Source organism: Physcomitrium patens, chromosome 1 (genome assembly GCF_059467195.1).
Source record: "Physcomitrium patens ecotype Gransden chromosome 1, ASM5946719v1, whole genome shotgun sequence".
Lineage (NCBI taxonomy): Eukaryota > Viridiplantae > Streptophyta > Bryopsida > Funariales > Funariaceae > Physcomitrium > Physcomitrium patens.
The window spans coordinates 17,834,465-17,845,401 of record NC_143410.1 but is presented as its reverse complement, the minus strand read 5'-3'; positions in this window follow the sequence as shown (position 1 = coordinate 17,845,401).

Sequence of the window (10,937 nt, the reverse complement as noted above, 5' to 3'; positions counted from 1 at the left end):
CATCATTTAAATATACAAATTCAACTTTATATTCACCATTGAAGAGTTTTATCTTGGATACACTACACAAGACATCAACTAAGAATTTGAATATAAGAGTTTTAACAAGAAAGCCAATAAGAACCTCATTAAACAAGATGAGTACAAGATCAACACTAAGAGTCTTGAACTAGAGCTTTAAAAGATGTGTAGTTGAGACTAAAGATCCTTCAACTTCAATTCCAATATATATTAGATATTAAGAAGCTTCTCAAGAAGTTTTCATATTCCTTGAAAATAAAGCAATCTTAAGAAGATTTTTGAAAAGTTCCTATATTGCTTGAAAATGAAGCAATCATAAGAAGCCTCTCAGATAATTTTTTTAAACATTTTAAAACTTTTTAGAATCTACCATAATATTTTATAAATCTTTTATAACATTTTAGAATATTTTAAGAATATTTTTTATGATCTTTTATTAAATTTTTTTTAAAATATTTAGGAATCTTTTAGAATTTGATAAAATATTTTAAGAATATTCTTAAAATATTATTATTAGATGTTTGTAATATCACCTCTCCTTCTAACTTTGAATTCCACAAAAACCATCAGTTTCACATTTTCTTTTTTTGTTATAAATAATATCCTAATAATAGCTTTATAAAAAAATCATTTTAAAATAGACTTAGGTTTTTGAAGATAGTATCAATGAAACTCAAGTATCTTTTGTGGCGAATTAATTGGATTTTTTGTTAGTTCCTTCGTACACTCATTGATGTTGTAGCCATGCCAATAATGATTTATTTCAATGCATGGCGACGATAGTTGTATTCTTTTCAAAATAGTTGATTTTGTATAAGCTTCTAAGAGAGAGATATGAATGACTAGATTTTTTTTCTAAATTTGTTTGAATATGCTCTGTAAGAATCTTGAGGTGCTTATAAATGGAGCTTCAAAATTGTCTAGAGTTGTTACAATTATTTTGTAAGATTTTTTGCTGAGTTTTTTTCTTTTAATGTACCTAATAAATCAAGCTTTGGATGATAATCATAATTGGCATAAAATGGTATTTGTTCAATCAAAGCATGAAGAATATTATCACAAGCAAACTCTATTTATTCTAAATACAAGGTCCAATCATCTTATTAATAGTTAATAATACATCACAAATACTGTTCTAAAACTTAATTGATTTGTTCAATTTGACCATTTGTTTGAAGGTGGAAGGTAGAAAAAAGTTTGATATCCACCTTCAATATGCTGAAAAAAGATATCCAAAACTTTGATATAAATTGAGGTCTTTAATTAAAAAAAATGATGTCATCAAGTAGGCTATGATATTGATATATATTATCAAGAAAAAGCCTTGCCATTTTTTATCCAAAAATTACCTTTCTGTATGAGATAATGTGTGCTATTTTTTTAAGTTAATCTATAAGTATGTAGATAGCATCAAATGTAGCTTATGGTAATAGATCAGTGATAAAATCCATTGATATTGAAGACCACAGTCACTTTGGAATTGATAGTGGTTGTAAAAATACATAAGGACAATGTTAAGAATTCTTGAATTTTGAACAAATGTCATTTGACAAACCTGAATTTTGAATAAAGTCCTTCATGGTCTTCTATATTTGAGACTATTAAAAATCTTAAGAAATGAGCTCCAATGTTTTATTAAATCCAAAATCCCCTACAGTTGGAAAATCATGACAAGATTGAAGAACACAAAGTCACATCGGTCCATCTAAAATATACAAGAAATCTTCAAAATATAAATGATCTTTGATGAATTTGAACTTATTGTTATTAGGGCCTTGCTTGATATTATAAACTAATGAATTCTTAGCTATTGTTGTTCAAATTTGTTCAAGAAAACTTGAATTAACAAATGTAACTATAAAAGTAATACAAAGATTAAATAATTGTAGCTTCAAAAAAGTGATATATTGCTAATCAAATACTACTTTTCCAATATTTTGAGCTAGAAATGATCGCTTTGATAAAGTGTTTGATAGTCATTGCTGTTTTTTTGGCTAGTATATAATCGCAAAAATTAAAACAATATAATCACATATACTAATAAGTTTGGCGGTAATTCAAAATTCGAACTGACATAAAACACTCTAAAATTTTGTAATCTATACATACAATCATAGGATGTATAGTACCTTTCAACAAATGATGCCATTCTTAGAAATACTTTACAATTGTATTATTGCATAATTGTATAATTATGGAACTATTGAAGCCCTTTTGTTAAAAATCCCATAATTGATCTTTATAGCTAAAAAAATTCTAAAATAGAATGAAATTGGATAGAACTTTCAATCTTTTCTCATTTATGATTGTATAGCTCTTAATACAAAGTTAGAAGCATTAGTCTCAAAATAAAAGACCTTTGTAAAATTTAGATGCATTAAAATTAGAGTTGTAGTAAAAACTACCTTCAAATCTTGAAAAGTCCTTTGTACTTGAGATCTCTATTCTAATTTGTCTTTTGATGTTAGTTGAGTAAAAGAAGCAATAACTTAGGAATAATTTTTGATAAATATTCTATAGAAATTAGCAAATAAAAAGAGACATTGTATATTCCATATTGTCTTTGGAATTGTTCACTTTGTTACAGCTTGAATTTTCTTCAAGTCCATCAATAAGTCTTTATTGGATATAATATATCCAAAAAATTCTACTTTTGGCTCATGGAATATATATATATTTTTTAATTTGGCATATAATCTTATATTGCATAGTTTTTATAAGATTAACTTCATATATTCTTTATATTCTTTAAGAGTCTTAGAGTAGATTAAGATATGATCAAGATAACAGATAACAAACTTGTCCAAAAATTCTAAAAAAATATCATAAATCAAATGCTAGAATATAGCTCGAACATTTATCAATCAGAAAGGCATGACATTATATCCAAAATGTACATATATTATCGAAAATGTTGTCTTTGATTCATCTCATTCTTTAATTTGTACTAAATTATATGCTATATAGAGATCTATTTTGGTATAGATCTTAGTCTAATCAAGTTGCTTCAATAGCTCTAATATCAATCGTAATGGATAATAATTCTTCACTATTATTTTGTTGAAGATACAATAATCAATACACATTTATAAAGATCTATCTTTTTTTGCAAAAAATAATTGTGCACTTACTGAGAATTTGGAATGTTGAATAAAGTTCTTTGCAAGATTTTAGTCAATGTAATTCTTTAATGTCAAAGACTCGTTCTATAATATGTTATAAATTGGGCCAAATGGTAGTTGAATCTTTTCTTAAAGATGAATGGCACAATTATATAATCAATGCTCTAGCAATATGTCAACATTCTCCTTTTCAAAGATATCTTAAAATTCCTTATATTGCTCTAGGATAGCTACTATCAAGCTTACTTCTTTATAAGTTGAATTTGCATAAATAATAAATAATAAATATATTTTTAGCCATCTTTATAAAAGTCTTTACTTCAAAAAATAAAGGCCTTGTTATTGATGACTTTTTAATAGGTTTTGCCTAAAGAGATTCTATAGAACATTAAATCTTATCAAACCTCTTTTTTTTGGATGAATTATAACTTTTTAACTATGAAAGTCGTAGAATGATAGGATTAAATGAAGTTGTAATAATATTGAATATTATTTCACTACTATGGGCTTCAAATGATATTTATGGAGGTATGGTTTCATAAATAATATTGCTTGAAGATAAATGTCGATCATAAATTATTTATATATGTACAAGTTTGGACTTTTGTATTAAAGGAATTTTATAAAATTTAAAAAATTCTTTATTTAAAGAACAAGCAAATGTTTTTGAATCTAATAAAGTAATTGTTTGAAGTTTTTATAGGCAAAGAAATGAAGGTATAGTAAAATAATAAGCAAGTTGAATAGAGAAAGTATTACGGACATATGCATGTAAGCTAATAATTACATATATAAATAGGTAGAAGTAAGTAAAAGTATGTAAAAGTAAATTAATTCTATAGTATTTGATATGAAAGCTTCCTAGAAGCTTCATAGATGCTACTTTGACTTTATAGGTGTCTTTAATTGACTTTTTGGGATTAGAAACGTGGTCAATAAGTTGGGCATGTGCCACACATGTTGTTAGCTTGAAGACCAAGCTAACTATGTGGCCCATACATAAAAAAACTTACCTTGTAAGTCAAAGCATGTATCCTACAAAGTCAACACATATTTGAGGTCTTATAGAACGTCGCCATGTAGTCTCTAGTTAGATAGTATATGTAGAGACAAGAATGAAGCCTTCTTCATTCTTAACAATTCCTTTCTTGCTTCTTATCTAGTTTCAAGGGTCTCTAGTTTTCTTGGCTTTTGGCAATAGCCATTCCAGTTTCTTTCTTAATATATATATATATATATATATATATATATATATATCAAGTTATTTCTATTTTTTCATCTTTCTATGAGAGAAGTCTCACTTGTTTATTTATGTTTATCATGTTCTTGTCCTTGATAGATTGACAAGAGTATACCTATAATATCAAATTTTTGTCTAATCTTGATTAAGAATGGATTATCCCTTTTTTTTGATAAGACACAAGCATATTAGAAGTTGCGGATTACCTTCTTCTACACTGATATTGTCCTTAATATTTTCTTTGTTCTCAAGTCCTCTCTTCTATTTGTCTTGAGCAATATTAGACATCTTCTCTTTTCTAAGTGTTATTATGGCAGAACTTGCTGAAATGAAGAGTGCAATGGCACAAATACAAGAACAATTGAGGGAGTTAATGCTTATCATGCATCAACTCAATTTACCACCACAAGAAGTAACAAGATTGGCAGGAAGTGAAGATATAGAAATGATTAGAGCTGCTTCAACATCTGCACCAAATCATGTCCCTTCTCTTATGGTGGAACGCCTTCCAATGTTAGAGAACCAAGAATTGCCCTACCCGAGAAGTTTGATGGCACCAGATCTAAGTTTCGAGGATTTATCAATCAAGTGCAACTTATAATTGAACTTCAACCCCAAAGCTATCCAACTCCAGAATCGCAAGTTAGATTCATTGGTACACTTCTTTCAAGTTCAGCACTATCATGGTTTTCATCTTTTCTTGAATGACGAGATCTAATATTGGATAATCTAGAGACTTTTTTGGTGGAGTTTCAATCCATGTAAGGAAAATATGATGTAATTCGTATTGCAACCAATAAGATCCATATTTTATGACAAGATAATTGATTAGTAATGTTATATGCTTCACAATTTTGACAACTTGTAACTAATATCAAGTGAGATGATGCTGCACTTATTATCCAATTTTTCTATGGATTACAATGTGAGGTAAAAAAATTAATGGTCAACTTACTTGATCCTCAAACATTGAGTTAAGTAATTGACTTTGCTGTGAAGTGCGACAATCATCTTTTTAAATTTTGATCTGAGAACCGTACAAGTGGATCTCAACGTTATTATAATTCAATGGCAACACCAACACCTCTTCAATACATACATTTGGAAGTAGAGGATATGCAAATTGATGTAGTATGTTTCAAACCTCTTACTGAGCAAGAAAAGACTCGTTGTCGTCAAGAAGGATTGTGCTTATATTATGAAGAACCTAAGCACAATGCTCAACATTGTCCAAAAAAGCGACGCAACCATAAAATGAAGAGTACGGTGATCAAAGAAGATAGCATGTTAGAAAAAAAATTTGTCCACCTACAATAAGGACCGTCTGGCTGGAATCTTGTACAACGTCTAGTGAAGGTCCTATCCTCTCTTTAGAACCCTCTCCATGTATTGCGATAAATGTTATTCTAGGACCTAAACATCTCAAAGCATCTACCTTGCTAGATTCAAGAGCCTTAACATATTTCTTAGATGAAAAATTTGCTAAAAGACATAGCATATTTTTAATAAAGAAAACTAAACCTATTCATATAGAATTCATAAATGGTCGTCCGTTGTCTTTAGGAGATGTTACTCATGAAATCCTTCCTATAGAAATAGCAACTAATGGTCATAGTAGCTTTATAATATTTAATATCATTAGATCTCTTTCTAATCTAGACATTTTAGATTTATCATGACTAGAAAAATATAACCCTAAAATAGATTAGACTTCTCGTAGTCTTGACTTTTCTGAAAGTATAACTAAGAGTGTAGTTAATCAAGTAAAAAGTCATAATTCTAGTATAATTAAATCTATATTTGTAGATGCAAGTGCTTTCTTACATGCTGCAAAAGAAAGATCACCTTGTATGATTTATGCCACACTTGTTTCTATTGGTGGAAAGACTTCAAGTGACATTCCAAGCCAATATCAAGATTTTCAAGATGTATTTGAAAAAAAGAGTGTAGATACTCTTCCAAAACATCATTCCTATGACTACTCAATTGACCTTCAAGAAGGAGCACAACCGCCATTTGGATCAATCTATAATTTATCTCAAAATGAGTTAGCTGAACTCAAGGAGTATATTGAAGAGAATTTGGCCAAAAACTTCATATGCTAGTCCAAATCTCCAGCAAGAGCTCCAATTTTATTTGTGAAGAAAAAGGATGGATCATTGCGGATGTGTGTTGATTATTGAGGACTCAATAAAATCACTATAAAAAACAGGTACTTGCTAATTTTGATATCTGAACTTCATCATCAGTTGAATCAAGCTAAGATCTATATAAAAATAGATCTATGGAGAGCATATAATTTGGTATGCATCAAAGAAGGAGATGAATGGAAGACTGCGTTTCAAATAAGATATGGACATTTTGAATACAATATCATGCCTTTTGGACTTACAAATGCACCAGCAGCATTCCAACATCTAATGAACGATGTCTTTTGGGAGTTTTTAGATGATTTTGTTGTCTATTATATAGACGACATCTTAATCTATTCTAAGAACTCGAAAGAACATGAACTTCATGTTCGCCAAATATTACAAAAACTAAGAGATGCAGGACTCTATGCCAAGATAGAAAAGTGTGTATTTCACACTACTCAAGTCGATTTCTTAGGATACATCATTTCAAATGATGGACTTATGATGGATCCTAAGAAAGTTCAAACTATTATGGATTGGAAGATTCCAAAAACAGTAAGAGATGTCCAATGCTTTTTGGGATTTACCAACTACTATCGGATCTTCATCAAAGACTTCTCTCAAGTTGCAGCTCCACTTATATGTTTGACTTGCAAAGACAAACTTCAATGGAATCAAGAAGTAGAAGTAGCATTTGAAGTTTTGAAGATAGCCTTTGTTTCTACACCAATCTTGTATTGCGTCGATTTTTCTAAGCCATTTTTATGAAAACAGACGCATCAGACTTTGCTTTACATGTTGTATTGTCACAAATGGGAAAAAATTATAAACTTCATCCAATAGCTTTTCATTCCAAAAAATTTTTAGTAGCCGAGATCAGCTACGAAATCTACAACAAAGAACTTCTTGCAATTGAGTAATGAAATCAATACTAACTGTTGATTCAACTTTCATTAAGTAAGTTCAGTCAAGTATGTCTTCTGATCTTCTTATTCGTGATATGAAGAAAAATCCTTCAAAGTCTCATGATACTTCCAAGTTTGAATTCAAGAAGAATCTACTATATTTTGAGGGACGCCCATATGTTCCAGAATGTGAAGCTTGATTACGTGTTCTTTAAGCTCATCATGACTTTTCAGCAGCATGATATTTTGGATACAATAAAACTTTGGAACTAATATCCAGGGACTTTTGATGGCCACAAATGTGGAAAGCGGTCAAAGATTTTGTACAATCTTGTGATATTTGCTCAAGATCAAAAACTCCTCGTCATCGACCTTATGGACTTCTTCAGCCATTATCCATTCCAGAACAACCATGGTCTTCTATTTCTATGGATTTCATCACGGATCTTCGAATCTCAAGTTCTTATGACTCTATATTTGTGATAGTAGATCGTTTTACGAAGATGGCACATTTTGTACCATGTACAAAATCTATCACATGTGAAGAAACATCTAAGCTCTTTCTTGACCATATTTATCGCTATCATGGATTATGGAAGGATATTATATTAGATAGGGGAACTCAATTTGTATCAAGATTTTGGCAAACTCTTTTCAAGATTCTAAAAGTGGATATAAAACTATCTTCGATATTCCATCCTCAAACTGATGGACAAACGAAGCATGTTAATCAAGTTTTGGAGCAGTATTTAAGATGTACCATTAACTACCAACAAGATGATTGGACAACTCTTTTGCTATTGGCAGAGTTTGCTTAGAATAACATGGTACATTCTTCTACAAAACAAACATCTTTCTTTACTAATTATGGTTATTATCCACGACTTGATACTTTTGACTTTTTAAAAGTTGATAATCCTGTTGCAAAAGTTTTAATAATTCATTCGTCAGAGCTACATGCAATAATGAAGGCTCAATTAAAAGAAGCTCAAGAACAACAAAAGGTCAATACGGATGTCTATCGAAATGAACAACTACCATTCCACATAGGTGATAAGGTATGGTTACTTCGTCACAATATCAAGACCACTCATCTTTGTGACAAATTGGACTATCGAAGGCTTGGACCATTTTCTATTTCTGCACAAATCAATCTAGTTGCATATCGTTTATATCTATCGGAGTCAATGAAAATCCATCCAGTATTCCACATGTCTCTTCTTGAAGCATACAAGATAGTGGATATACTAAGAAGAAGACAAGCTCCACCTCCTCCTATAGAAGTGGACAATAATGAAGAGTTTGAAGTGGAAGAAGTCTTAGATTCAAGGGGATGCCAAAATAAATTAGAATATCTTGTCCATTGGCATGGATATGATAGTAGTGAATGCACATGGGAGCCAGTGAAGAATCTTGCAAATGTAGCAAAACTAGTGGAGGCTTTTCATTGACGACATCCATCAAAATCAAGATGAATACCTTCCTTATAAAAAAAACAAGAATTAGGCAAGATAACATTCTACTTTTAATCCTTGTTTGTAGCTTCTTTGTAGTTGTGACACTCAAAAAATGGAGAACTAACAATCAGCGGATTCAACTTAAGAACCTTCGTTTGCTGATCTATCGGACGAGATATTACGATTGTCACAACCTTCAAGACGATACAATCAAGATGAAGATCTTCAAGAACGACATGTTCTTCCTTGAATAGATGGCAAGATACAAAGCGTTTGGTATCACGATTTTGGAAGGGACTCCTAATATTTGGTGATTTTACTTGAGGTAGGAACAACTCTTGATGGTGTTCCAAATGTTTTATTTGAAGGAAGTTATGAAGGCCTTAACAATGATCAAATAACTGGGTGGTCTTCCCACCCTGGTATGGGACACTACCGATGGTTGAGAGGCCCTATCAATCATCTTCGAAGAACAAAGATCAAAGTATGTAGCGAATACAATTCGTCGTATTATAGATTTCTTCAACATATGATTATCGCTCCTCATAGAACTCGTTCCTAGAAGGGGGAGTAATATCACGAACATATGTATGTAAGCCAATAATTACATGTATAAATAGGTAGAAGTAATTAAAAGTACGTAAAAGTAAGTTAATTCTATAGTATTTGGTATGAAAGCTTTCTAAAAGCTTCATAGACGCTCTTTTGACTTTATAGGTGTCTTTGATTGACTTTTTGGGATTAGAAACATGGTCAACAAGTTGGCCATGTGCCACACATGTTGTTAGTTTGAAGACCAAGCTAACTATGTGGCCTATACGTAGAGAAACTTGCCTTGTAAATCAAGACATGTGTACTACAAACTCAATACATATTGGAGGTCCTATAGAATGTCACCACATAGCCCCTAGTTTGATAGTATATATAGAGACATGAGTGAAGCCTATTTCACTCTTGTCAATTCCTTTCTTGCTTCCAATCTAGTTTCAAGGGTCTCTAGTTTTCTTGGCTTTTGGCAATAGCCATTCCAGTTTCTTTCTTAATATATATATATATATATATATATATATATATATATATATATATATATGAAGTTATTTTTATTTTGTCATCTTTCTATGAGAGAAGTCTCACTTAATTTTTGTCTTTATCATGTTTTTGTCCTTGACAGAAAGAAGGACCTTGATGAATTTGAGGTATTAGAATGTTTAGGCACATGGTCCTTCTTTTGGCTCGGCTTGTTTATTTTTTAAATGGTTGCACTCTTATTCCTTGTTGTATATTATTACTTCAGAAAATTTCTAATTTTGTGGTCTTTTTCATCACAAAAAAAATATAAGCTTTGTTCAAATCAATACTTCTAATTCTTTGTTGTAAGAAGTTTGAACTATATTGCATCAATTTACATATCATCAATTTTGCACTATAAAAATAATATATTTATTGAAACAATAGAATAAAAATTTCTACGATATTGATTTATCAAAGTTCACAAGTATTGATATTGATAGTATTAGAATAATTAATTATTACACTGCACAACCTGGTTGATAGCTTTGTTGAGTGTTTGAAAATCAATTAATGATAATAATAGATCTTTCACATCATCTCTTACTTTTCAATAAAATTGGCTCATAAGAGCTTATTCATCCTAATTGATGTTTTAAGCCAATTGACTATAATTAGATACATAAACTGATTTAGAATATGATTTTTGACATAATGAGCAAATCTTTGTTGTCGTCCATTGGATCTTATCATGTTTTCTATATGCTTCCATAAATGCTTCTAAAAAAGCTTCAAAGTTGATCAAGATTGGAGATCTCTTTTCAAATAAAAAAACAAACCTACATAAGGCTTGACTTGTCAACAAGGTTTCAAATAAATCAACTTGCAACTCTTTTGTTAAATAACACTTAGGTTGTAGAAAAGTTACCAATCAAATTTGGTTAACAAACCCTTGAAATTGAAGAATATTCTATTAAATATTTTTAAAAGACTAATACAAGGCTCTTTATGTTGTTGAATAGGTAAATTTTCTTATCAAGGTACATATG